The sequence below is a fragment of the Apostichopus japonicus genome, chromosome 12, assembly GCF_037975245.1.
Source record: "Apostichopus japonicus isolate 1M-3 chromosome 12, ASM3797524v1, whole genome shotgun sequence".
Lineage (NCBI taxonomy): Eukaryota > Metazoa > Echinodermata > Holothuroidea > Aspidochirotida > Stichopodidae > Apostichopus > Apostichopus japonicus.
Genome location: NC_092572.1, coordinates 33918787 through 33932932, shown reverse-complemented (window position 1 = coordinate 33932932; position 14146 = coordinate 33918787). Strand labels below are relative to the sequence as shown.

Genomic DNA, 14146 nt, shown 5'->3' with positions numbered 1-14146 from the left:
TGCGGCAACCGAAGTTCAAAGTGATAATGGTTCTTCACTAGGCAGTGAAATTGGGCTATAATTAGAGTGCCCTTTCTCATATTCGAAGCAGAGAGTGGAGGCGATGATCATGCCAATATTGAACCGAACGTTGAGGGTGGACCTGAGGTGTTAGAACCGTATCAGTTCGAGCCTGTTAAACGAGCCGAAATTGAAGCTCCACAACATATCGAAGAAGAAATCCGTTCGAAACCATTGCAAGGAACATACAACGTGGTAAGAATTTATTAACGAAGCATTTAAAAACAAAATCCAGTCCATTTTGTGCATGTGTTGTTGGAATTCGCGGAACACCCTAAACCGTATTGTGCGTTGTGTTACGGTAACTTACAACCCATATGTAGAGTGTGTAGTACTAGTAGGGTTGGTTGCATACTGAAAGTTTCTCGAAAGTTTGGCTCGGGGATGTAAGTTGCATTATGCAGCCATGCTAGGTAGGCATATGTGTTATTTCATACTCATTATTACTTGGCTAGTACTTTGGCCTGGAGTTTTGCAAATCAATTTTCTGAAACAAAAGAATGTTTCATGATACATGGAAGGTGTAAAATCACAACAAATGTAACCATAACTGTACATTGTATGCCTGCTTGTTATGCAATGATACTTGGGGTTCCTAGCAAGACACGTCAGGGTTGTGCTACCCTCATGTGCCGTCCAAATGATCAGAAGTGATTATCCAGCCAATGGTCATTACACTGGATTCAAGTTGCCAGGAGAAAACTCATTGTATAGGAAGCCTTGGTTGAGAAATTCCTCCAGAAACACCTTTTCTAAACTACGATTGTGTTGGATTATCAATCCGTCAGGGTTCCCTCAGTGTTGATATATTGAAATTCAAGACTTTTAATTCAGGATGAAAAGGTTATTTTCCAGACCCAACATCAACAATGAAAGAAAAGGCATGTTTTGAAGCATTTGGACACAAGTATTGGCGTGACCGTGATGTCATATAATATGTGCATAAGGGAACGGGCATTGACCTTTTTAGGGGCATTTACCTCCCAGACGTTTGATTTGTACCTTTAATCTGGCAGCCAAAATATCCATATCACCAATGATACTTGACAGAAAAGTCATAATAAAGACCAATGGAGGCAGCAGAACTCTTGAATGTTTAGACTTTGTTTCTTCAGCAGCAGTTGGTTTGTTTTTTAGTCTTTCTTCAAAAACTCAGCTGTACACCCTGTTAATGGTCTTCGATTGTTTTAATGCGTGTGATGCTGTGTTTCACATTGCCCATCAGTGTTGTACGTGTCGTCGTGCTTGTGTAACATTTTTGCATGTGAGTTACTTCGTGCAGTGTTTCTTGGTTTAAATAACCCTTTATTGTATTTGCTTCTGGATTATTCTAATTAATTTGTCACAACAACGATTGATAGCGATGGACATGCAACTGCTTTGTAGGCTTAAAGCCAAAAAATTCATGTAAGTTGTTTTCTTTTAACCTCTTTTGATGTCACAAATTACATTAGTGTAATTTATGATGTCATATAATACAATGATTGTTGTTAAAGTAGAACGATAGTGACAGAAAAAAAATCTCTCATTTTCATATATAATGTAGTTTATATGTTACCAAGCAACATATTTTTTTAATTTTCCAAATTGCACACCGGAAAGTTATAAAAAAGGGAATTAAAACATCGTTTTTTCGCCTCCGTAATTTAGGAATTTTCAAACACTGCAACGACCTTGAACAGCCCTCAGGTCAGTGAATGACGTCACTGTGATGATCTTTTCTGTTGTGAACTGTTCAGTACGGAGCTGTGCGTGCATTTCGTGTCAGCATAACTGTTATTTTCCGGCGTAATGTTCAAGACATAAATAGATAATGAATATCATAGTGTTTCTTGATTTCTTCACCACGTGTTTACAAGTTTTTTTTACGAAATTTGCGGCGATTTCGCAACGATTTCCCAATATCTGAAGAGGTAACTCGCAAGCTGACCCAAAGTAACGTAAATCTCAAGATCACGTTTTTGGCGGGTTTTATACAGAGTGATGTATGAATGTGCTCAATTACCAGTCAAACTGGCACAATAACAATAGTGATGATAGTCTCAAACGTAGATTAGTATAATATCCGAAAGAAAATCCAAAGTTCTAAACAAAGTAGATTCGCTTGTATGCACTAGGCCTACTGTAAAACATAAACGTTCCTTGTTCCGTGCGTCATTAAATCCAACAGAAAGGTTTCATTGAGCTTGAAATACAACCGCATTTGAACTCAATCGAGTTGTTAGTCTAGCTCGAACAATTTTCTAACTACATGCAATGCCTATTGCGTTTATTCACATGCATGCCTCGTGGTTTGGGCTTCAGGAGGAATCGTATTCTAGCCCAACTTCACGTAGGTCCGCAAACGGTACTTTCACACTGTGCAAACATAAGTGACAGTGTGCGCTACCGCAAGTAATACTTACACGATGTTTTGTTTCGCTCACACATTTCCTATTCGTATTACATTTAAAGTGGTTTGGAGGGTATGAACACATCTCTGCCCCAAAAAACTCTGCCTAAGCGACGTCCATGCCCCAATTGAAATTTTCACGTGGATTCTCTCCTCACATAGTCATTAGGTTGTTCACGTCTGACTTGTCTTCCAGTTCCAACACTTACTGTTGCATTAATCGGGATATATATAAATAATGCGGCATAAAAGCATCAATCTTTCAAACTTTTATTACTTTAGTGACCTTGCCACACGCAAATTTCAATTGGGCCCGAGAATCATCTTCTGTGAAGTGGGCAGAACAAACTTTCACATTCTTGCCATGAGAAACTCCTGGTGCGATGAAGTCTTTCCTGGTTCTCCTCACAAATCGTATCCAGAGTTTCCGATATCTCTCACTACTTTTTCCGCTTGGAAAATTGAAAAAAACTTATTGTAGAGTCCACATTCGTTCTGTTGCATCCTCCTACAACGCAATTTCTTGGATTTTGCTAGTGGTTTACGTTGTTTGTCGAGTCCAATATAGAGTAGGTTGCAACTAAACTTACACACTAAGTGCACACTGCTGAAGTACACTCACGTTGTTATCATCATAATGACGTCACATGTCACTGTAGATCACGTGATCATCATATCGCTTTTCGCGAAAAGCCCAATTTTTGTTTAAAAAATCAACGAGTTTAGGAATTTTTTTTAAGCCTTTCCCAACATCGGATTGACTTGAATTTTCACATGTGTAAAATGGAAACCAACTAGAATACTCTTGAATAAAATCGTATTTTTTCGTCCATGGTGAAAAATCACTATCGTTCATCTTTAATGTTAGTTCAGATCAGGGTTGTTTGATTTAAATCACCTTGATTAAAATCACTGATTTAAATCGCGATTTAAATCAGATGATTTTTTTCAAAAAAATCACTGATTTAAATCACTTTTACTACTTTTCCATTTTTTATGTGAATAGTTGCTTGAAATCATTGCAAATCACCAATTCTATATTAGAGTACACACAATAATTTATTGTAAGACATTCAGGCTACCCCCCTCATTATTTCCAGTCTCTGTGGTACCAGAATTACTAGGCCTAGATTACTTGAACCAGACATACTGTACACTGTAGTTCGTTCACACACTAAATTTCCATACTCATTACGCTGGAATTTGTAGCTAAACCCTACAAAATCAGGAATGTAGTTTGCTATATTTTGATGCCATGAAAGTTGTATGCATGCATATGATATATTGAGTGATGTATTGCATGGTTGGTTTTGTTGCGGCACAACTCAGTGGTGATAGACAGGAGGTGACCATTCCTTTCATTGTATCCAGCTGTATCCCCATGAGCAGGCGTTGAAGTACTTGCACCACCTTCATCTTCCTTCCCTGAGCACTTGTTGTAGTGAATTTTCATCCTCTTCACAAGACCTTGCAATTCATGCCCACAGTTGTTACACTTCGCACGGCACCCAGTCATGGTATTGGATGGTATTTTCTTGAAATGATGCCAAATGGCATCCTGTTTCCTACCAGACATACTGTATTTAGGTGTGTTCTAGCTGAGATATGATAAGACTAAGGCTTGGCAATGTTCTGCTATGTCCATGTGATTATGATATAGTGCAATGAGCTCACTGGATGACTAGTGGTCACTATGTGATCTGTGTACAATTATGGAGGTACCTCCATCCATGGCACAATCAATAGGCCCAATGGACAAGGTGTCTTAGGCATGAGTCATGACACTTCAATTCATAAGTCAAGTGCTCAAACAACACCCCAGAATACAATAGGTGTTAGTGTAATCTCCAATTATCACTAGTGGAGTGGACCAGAATGTATTTCCTGTGTATATTGATGGATAAACTATGAAGTGTTAGGCCCACAGTGCTTGCACAAACAAGCTCCCCAAGTGAATGACTGGAATTGGTATTCTTAGACTTGCAGTAGCCTTAGGTCATGTGTGTTCAATGGGAAATTGATTGAGGCCCAGGGCCCAGGTTTAATTAGCCTGCAAAGTATTCTGAATATATTATAGGCCTATAAGGCTTATATATTAAAACTAGACATCAGCTGGCGTTAAACCGCCAACGTATATCCCCACATCATAGCAATCACAGTGTGTTTAAAAGCCAAATGGGAGAATATCAGGAACTATATGAGATCACCACCAACTTTTGGTACCACCATACGTTGCTCTCATTTGTTTTGTTCAAATTGGATGAATTAAATGGCCACTGCAGTGGGTCACATGTGGTCAAATTGAAAGTGATCAACACCATAATATCCCCAATGTGGGGATATAATGATCTGGGTGGATATGGGTGCATATATGTGATAATGTAGGCAACAATGGGGTCCAACTGAAATGTGGTTTTAAAAAAATCAAAAAAATCCGATTTAAATCAAAAAAATCTGATTTAAATCAAAAAAATCCGATTTTTTTGATTTTTTTAAAAAAATCAAAAAAATCAACAACCCTGGTTCAGATTGTCCAGAATGACTGTCTAGAACTGATATTGAATAAATTTTGTTCAATGATTTAACACTTGAACTATGTTGTGTGAATTTTTGGCTCTGTGACTTTAAAATAAATCGCTTTGAGATTTAATTAAACACCCTTTGGACTAAAATCTTTTTACCTACCTATTTTGACCCATCCCCATTACCCCCACTCCCTCCACAACATAAAAAATGGTTTTCCTGGAATAGGAATAAGAAATTATTGCTATAACTAACTGCTCCAGCATATTCCAGAAATAAATTGGGGTACTGAGATTTGTTCACAAGAAGATGTAACCCATCGCTTCTGAAGCTAACCTCATAGCTTATTGGTATACAATAGAGCAATGAAGGGGGTGTTAATTTAGATGATACAGTAAAATCTCTTCGTCTATTGCGACTTCAGTGTAGTAACGCTAATACTATAGTACTACTAGTGCTCGGCGCGCTACCTCCTAAGGATCGCCACTTGCCCCATTGGAGGTTTCCTGTTCCCCGATCTGGTCTTCAGAGTAGTTTTTTGTGGATTACTTGACAGAAGAATGACTCTTTTATGTCGAACCGTTAAAGTCCATTTGTTTTATTTCATAACAAAAAGGAGGGATCGTAGTATGCTTCCGTGAAGTGTTCGCTTCATTCGGAGCTGCATACTGGCTAGGCCCAGTGAAATCGGCGCTGGTGTTGTGCACTAACTTGGTCATAATCGCCGTGTGTTTTTCGTCCTTCAGCCATGGATGAAGGCTAATTGCATGGGTAATGATATTTATGCAGCCCCCAACAACACAACGGACCGGCATTTCTCTCGGATAGTTTACAACAGTTGTAAAACAAACTTGAAATTTCTAAAGATGTAGCGTAATACAGTGGTTGTTCTCTCAGTGTAAATGTGCGTGTACTGTATATATGGAACGGTATGATCGTCGCGCATCCGATACATGCCTGGGCTTTGCACGTGTGTTCCTAACATGACGTCATCATTGTCTTGTTGTGAAATCGCATTCTCAGATATCTATTTTCGGATGCGAATATTAAAACGTTAATTACTAATTAGTCCTAGAGGTTTTCAAGGTGCTGAGGGTAGTTTTGAACATAGATTTTCTCATAGATTCAGAGGAAGTTACTCTCGATGAGTTGGATTTTTCGTGTCATGGCCTCTTTAATATGTCTATCATACGCACAGCGTTGTTTGGTCTATGTAGACATGTTCAATAGGCTACTTTCGGAACACATAATTTTAATACAAGGTGTCATCGATGTTCAGAAATATACAGCATAAAAATAGTGCGTCCCAGAAGTGATTGAATCTTTGGAAGAATTAATGTTTTGAACTAAGTACAGTCAAATTAGATTATATTTAGTAGAAATATCATTTTTTTAATGTACCTCAAATGCAGTATCAAATGGTATTATAAATAACTAGTGTGATGTACGTAAACAAAATAGTGTAACAGTGAGAAATATTGATGCAAACATGTTAGTTCTCTCATTAAGATTTCCAATAATGAACTAAGTATTTTTCGAGTTGACAGATATGTCTACACTGCAAGAGCGTCAAGAGGAGTCTATAGTTTTTCATCTGAATTGAGTTTGACCACTCACTAAGAGTGAATGTTTTATAATGGAGTGATATGTAAGCTACAGTAATAACGCTATAATAACTTCACGCTTAAACCTGATATACTTATATCAATCCAGTTAAAGAATATTCCCATAGCTGAACTGAAGTACATTGTCTCAAATAATCACCGGAAATCTTAATTCATCACAAAATTTGATGAACGTATCTGACAACAGTTCTATATTGTTTGTGTTTCTCCATGCACAATGTACGAAAACAATACAATAAATAAGTAAACAATTTATTAACTGTGATGATGTTAGTTAACATTATATATCAGGACTGTAATAGCTTGTCAAGATCATCTGCAATTATGAAACACACACGTATTACTTAGAATGAGCAGGAAGTTGTAAAGCTTATACACTTCCTGTAGTAGAAACGGTTTATAGGTAAAGGGTATACATTGAAGTAACCATATCTAACGTTAGAAGCAGTTTATTAAGATGGTGGTCTCATTTAATTAATACTATAGACTATCTTTTTCTTTCAGCTTATGTGTCACAGTATACCCGCTACCGGAGAACCCCATGACGCTACCTTCGAAACCACAGCCATTGACATATATAATACTAATAACTGTTAACGCCGGCGTCTCCCAGTCATGAGATCCCCGGTTCGATTCCCCGCCGACAGCAAGGTGTGTCGTCTGGCAAGGGTGTTGTTCAATAACAACTTCCCGACATGGACGTTAAATGGATGTGTGCCGAGAGATTGGCTTCGGTCAGCTTGCGAGTCTATAAGCCTCCATGGCTTCTTTCGCGAGTTCCTGCTTGCGGGAAGATCACATATACATACATACATACATACATACATACAACTGTGTACTGCTGTAATACACACAGAAAGGGTAACACTTACATTGAAAGCCGCTCTAATTCACTTGCGTGATGTTGCCGTGTGAATCAAGGATCCTTTGAATCCTTCTTCGTCAACTTAAAACACACCCGAGCTGAAAATGATCACGAAGAGTACCTTGATGTAACCCGAAGAGGAGGAAGTTACCCCAATGTAGTAATAATGACGTTATGGAAATACGATAAATAGAAATGAGTTGTGAGAGTGGCAATATGAAAGCCGATTATTACACTGAACATAACTGTGCATATCAATACCGATCGCGTGACTGATAAACAACGCCCACTGTTACACGTACGCGACTGTGCATTGAGCTCCGCGGTTGGGTTCAAAGGTTGATTGTCTTTTGTGTTATGCACGTACACATACTCAATCGAAAGTAGAAAATTTCTGATATGTATAATCAAGTCATCTAAAGTAGTTTTTCCTTTCCTGTATAACTTAACTCTCTACTCTCTAAAAGTACGTTTCACAGTAAACTGGATATATGATATTCATCGTGTAGTCACACGACGGATGTATCACCGGCTACCTTGTATTACAATGACCATACTGACATAGTATGTAGACTGTGCACTGTGTCATTCCAGGAAGTCATTGGTGAACTAGAATTAGCTGTGTTTTGCCCTCTTGAACAGAAATTTGTAATTAAAGTGACACCCACACATTAAACTACATTGTGAAATGATATCAAATTTCAACGTTTTCCTGACATATTACTCTTTAAATCATCTTTCGTTTTTTGCTGGCAGTGACGGCACCAGCAGTTGCAAAATTGGGAGGGGGCTAAACACAAGAATAAGCAAACAGTTAATGGGGCAAACATTTTGGAAGTGCAAAAACCAACCTGTATCTATTGCATATCAAAGGGGAATTTAAGGGACTAGAGATCACGTCCTAACCCATCGCCGCATAGCACGCTTTATCGGTGATCCACGGTTTAATTTATTAATATTTTCATGTTTTACATGAAATTCAAATTGTAAGAAATCCAGGGTCGTCTTCTGAAGCACTCTCTTATACGCTCAAATTAACCAAAACAAAATACTGCAACTTCCAGGTATCGCCGTCTGAGACCATACAGGAACTTTGAATTTTATTTCAATGAAACACATCCATCTTTGGAATGTGTCTATATTCTGTCTTATGGTTCTACGTTTAAGATTACAAGAGACCTGTCTACAAGCAGTGCAGTGAGAGAACAAGAAATATCTTGAATCCTACAACTCTGGGGATTCTCCCTGGATTCCCCACTAGGGCTTTTATATAAATACCATATATTGTCAATCTCACGAGTACTTTGTGCTTTAAACTCGCTACGAGAGAACAATGAATAACACATTTATATTCATCTGAGCTTCACAACTAAAGTTACAAAGGTTAAGTGGTTTATTATTATATGTCAATATTTGACAGTATTCGATATTCTAAGGTTGCTGACATGGTAAGCCAGCTACAGTGGTTTCTCTTTCTCTTCGTAACTGTAATTCACAGGGGCACAGTAGCGGGGCGTACATACGGATGCCCCCCCCCCCCTGACGGACTCAAATGGACTGCTGGCGCCCTTTTCAGCTCTTTACCACTTTTTACTTATTCGCGATTATTGACTTTTTTATTGCGCTCTCATCTACTTATTGACATTTGTTACATTTTGTTGGTGTAATTTGGCAATGACACCTATTTATTCTTCGTTTTTCTGCAAATTAGCCAGGCACGGAAAGGGTTATTTCCGGCGATCTAGGGAGTGTCTTTACTCAAAAAATTCTGTACGCTACGCGCCAACCAGTGGTGGCGCTCCGCTTAGATAGTTTCGACAGCACCCCTACAAACCCTTCTCACCCCTCCTGACCAATACCCCTAGCTCCGCCACTGCACGGGCAGCATCCATTGTGTAGCCATACAATGAAAGTAATGACTTCCTTGTTCACGGACAGTATGTCCGCAGGTGGTAGTATGGTCACTTGGTGGGTTCTGCAGTTTAGAATGGATTTCCCAGGGAAGGATGGTGCTCGGTCTGGTCCCCTCCTCCCTGACCCTACTCCTCGTTGGTTCTTTGTTTCTTCAGTTAGGCCGATCCTAGTTAAATGTTGCAGGAGCTGCTCGAACGGGTATACGGTAGGCCCTGGGGAAACAAATATACCATATATTTTACGCATACTAATTGGAGTTTATATACAATTCCAATATATATGCGTATTAATTCGAATATATCAAGTATTAAATCAGCTGATAATACATGTATGTATTTGAATTAATATACGATTTAAGACAACCATAGAAATCGACCTTCCGATTAGCTAATAAAATATGCGTGTCTATATTGGAATTGATACGGGTACAAAGTATGTTATATTTGTCCCACATGGCGAACCATAAAACGGGGACGCATCTCAAATACGTAGTCGTTATTAAAGGATTGGTTCAGTTGCCATATATGTTTATGTTATATGAAAGAGTACAATAAAAGAAACACAATGGTAAAAAAATGTTCAAATATCTTTTTCGGTTACAGAGATATTCAAGTGTAAAGTTTTATCAGATTGTGTAGAAACTGCTGAAATCTGACTAACTGTGATGTCATATCTTCACATTCCTGTAAAGTCTTTGTTTTTTTCTCTAAATATTTTGTGAGATTTCATGACTTTCAACCAAAAGATATGTCATGAGATCTCATATTTGTCAAAGGAAGTATTTGAGATTAAACATCTGAAGAATTTTTGATTATATTATTTTCAAATGTGTTAAAAAATGTAAATAATTTTTAAAGAAATATATTCACAGATGGTAAGGAAGTTAGGATGTGACGTCACAACCTCATAGTTAGTCTTTCTAAACCAGTCGTTTTCAAAGAAATTTTGATATCTTCAAAGTGTCATATCTCCTTAACAGAGCATGCTATCATGGTAGTGTCTTCACTGTTCTTTTTTTGTCTTTTTTGTGCTCTTTCATACAAAATAGACATGTCAAACACCTTAATACTTTCAAAAGAAAAATTACACTTTTATTGTAACAGCTTCAGGTCTTCATTCTCAGTGTACGATTATACGCATACGAGATTTATGCATATGAATAATCGAAGGCCCCAGCTTCGATTGTAAGAATTGTAGATTTTGTCACATGCTAATCTTTTCTGTAAAACTCACTGTGTTAATGTGCACTATAAACAATAGTTCTGGAATTATGATGATTGAGCTGTAACCAAAACCATTCTTAGTCCCTTAAACTCCTCAATACCTTGTAATTTATTAGTAAGTTAGTTTGTTTTACTTTGTCAGTTTGATGCGGAAGGGACTCTTACGCTCATAAACTTACCCCCCCCCCCCCTCCCGGTAATTTAGTGGTAGGTCCCCCAAAAAATGAACAGAATCACTCTATGCTTGAAAGAATCAAACCACATTTGATTTGCTTGTAAGTATAACATTAACTCAACTATTTAATAATAAGGGTTGAATGATATTACAGTTACTAACTAGTCTACGAATAGCCGCGGCCTCCTGAAGCACGTTCAAAGCAAAGAAAGAGCAGGTGTTGGATGTACAAATCAGTTCGCAGGTTAATTTAATTAAACGAACAATTCTTACCGTTACGTGACTGAAGGCCTGTATAGCCAATATTAAGCCCATGTAATAGTATTGACCGAGTTTGGTTTTAGATTGAGTACGTATGAACGCATACCCGCTATAGACCGACCAAACCGCTGAGACGCAAACCAGGTTAAGATTTTTGGGACCGGCCCCATCACTTAATTCCCGGCCTTCATTCTCCTACCCTGCCCATCAGTCCCTCTATGAACAAATTGCCATATATAGTATTAAGTTACGTTTTGCGATAGTTATATTCGGGTCGGTAATGTGGAAATCCATATCAAAGTAAGGGAGTTGGGGAGGGGGGGGGGGGGCTGATCAGATCGCTTGTTGGGCGCCTGCGAAAATAATGTTCTTCGTGGTAAGGCTCTGCCCTCGTCAACATTCTAGTCCATATTATTGGGTTTTACGGTGTTATATTAACCCTACGTGACATTATTACAAAATGCGGCAAAATTTTCAAGATGGGTCAGGATACTTCAAAATGTGGAAGTGTATACCTCCTGTGCCCTTCATTGGCCGTGTATGGTATACTGCCAGATTGTATACGTGTGCAGTTTGTTCTACGTCAATTCTGTGACAATCTGAATGCGACATTTGACAGTTAAAATTGACATCCACTTAATATATATATATATATATATATATATATATATATATATATATATATATATATATATATATATATATATATATATATATATATATATATATAGGTGTGACATGATGTACCGTTTTAAATCAAACAGAAGTTAAAGAGTATGATTTTTCAAGTTTGGGCAAGAGTGAGTTTCTAACCAGTGACCTCGTGGTTACCACATTACGGTCACACACTGGTTACTCCCTTAAGTAAGTAGTTCTCATGAACATGAACAAATCGCTTTAATTCCTTTATCCCCCGGATCATATACGTTAATAAACTGTTTATGGTAATTGCGTTTATGATATGCATAATTATGAAAAACTTCAGTGGGTTTCTTTACACGGATACGTGTAGGTCCTTTTGATTCCAATAGGTAACAACATACAAGAAAGAGGAATGAGAATGGATCTATTCATATTCTCATTTTGTTTGTATTAAAATGAACATTTCAAATTTGTAGTACATTATCCCGTTAATCAAATTGTGTGACGTATTCTAGTGAGGTCAGTTCAGCGTTCTCATATGATGTTTAACGAAACATGATGTTCAGATAGCCTTGCCTACAGCACCTCCATTATATTACCCTTTTTGGGTTTTGTTGGGCAGCTTTCCATAACAACTCCCTGCTTATACCTAGTCACGATAACCTGTATTTGAAGGGGACGATGATAAGGAAGGGAGGGGACCAGTATGGATGGTATGATGAGAGCTATGGAGGGGATGACGGACGTTGAAGAAAGAAGACGGTCAAACATTGACCACACCCCTATCTTTTCCACCTTTGGTTCTTCTATAATTGATTGATACAGTCACCCCAACCCCCCCCCCCCCATAACCGTCCTTGTTGCTCAAAATGAGACTAATTATTGTTATATGTCTATTGCATATTGTTTGTAAGGGGGGGGGGGGGCAAATACTGTATTACACAATACATCTTTAGTACGTAACAAAAAAGTAAAACCGATTTTGTATTTCCTTAAGTCATATTTTATTCAAACACGTTCTGCAGGAAGGTTGGATTTTCCACTTCAGGTTCTTGTGAAATTACATCTCAAGCATTGACGTTCATCCAACATTTACCTTCGGAGCTATCCTAAAGTTTGAGAGAATTGCATCTCCATTCTCAGATCAAATATCTGACCAACAAATTAACAAAAAGCAAAAACGATAGCCGTTCTTGTACTGAGCCATTACGGTTGTAATGCATACGAGGTTTATGCAAATAAGAATGAACATCGAAAATATCTTGTAGAGTTGATGATGGATTTAAAGACAACATATCACCTTCACTTCGGGATTTATTGTACTTAAAATTGGCGCTACATATAGCGTATGGTAGACATGGATACCTTACGATATCAGTTATTAATTAAAAGACTTTCAATTGTTGACCTCTGCTGACTGAAATGACCCTTGACCTGCAATTTACAACACAACTCAAGACGGTGGATCTACAAGGGACCGTCATCGAATGTGCGGTACCGATAAATCGAATGTGCGATAACGATAAATCGTAAGTGCAATACCGATAAATCGAATTTACGGTACCGATAAATCAAATGCGGTACCGATAAATCGATTGTGCGGGACCGATAAATGGAATGAGCGATACCGATAAATCGAATGCGCGATACCGATAAATCGAATATGCGGTACCGATTAATCGATTGTGCGGTACCGATAAATCGAATGTGCGAGACCGATAAATCGAATGCGCGATACCGATAATATGAATTTACGATACCGATAAATCGAATATGCGGTACCGATAATTCGATTGTGCGGTACAGATTTATCGAATATGCGGTACCGTGAAATCAAATGCGGTAACGATAAATCGAATGCGCGATACCGATAAAAATGAATTAACGATACCCATAAATCGAATGTGCGGTACCGATTATTCGATTGTGCGGTACCGATTTATCGAATAAGCGGTACCGATAAATCGATTGTGCGGTACCGATAAATCGAATGTGCGAGACCGATAAATAGAACTTACGATACCGATTAATCGATTGTGCGGTACTAATAAATCGATAGTGCGGTACCGATAAATAGAACGTGCGATACCGATAAATCTAACGTGCGATACCGGTTAATCGAATGTGCGATACCGATAAATCGAATTTACGATACCGATAAATCGAATATGCGGTACCGATTAATCGATTGTGCGGTACCGATAAATCGAATGTGCGAGACCGATAAATCGAATGCGCGATACCGATAATATGAATTTACGATACCGATAAATCGAATATGCGGTACCGATAATTCGATTGTGCGATACAGATTTATCGAATATGCGGTACCGATAAATCGATTGTGCGGTACCGATAAATAGAATGTGCGAGACCGATAAATCGATTGTGCGGTACCGATCAATCGAAAATGCGGTACCGAAAAATCGAATGTGCGATACCGATTAATCGAATTTACGATACCGA

The 14146-nt window shown here is 38.2% G+C and overlaps 1 protein-coding gene across 2 annotated transcripts in view; it reads right to left on the bottom strand.

The window, feature by feature from the left end:
* Window positions 1-7744, bottom strand: part of LOC139977737 (uncharacterized) — a 55495-nt gene extending 47751 nt beyond the window's left edge. For both annotated transcript variants that reach the window (XM_071987299.1, XM_071987300.1), the window contains exon 1: window positions 7473-7744. The gene's annotated coding sequence lies outside the window, so the exon portion shown is untranslated. The remainder of the gene's footprint in view (window positions 1-7472) is intronic.
* Between the last annotated feature and the right edge of the window lie 6402 nt (window positions 7745-14146).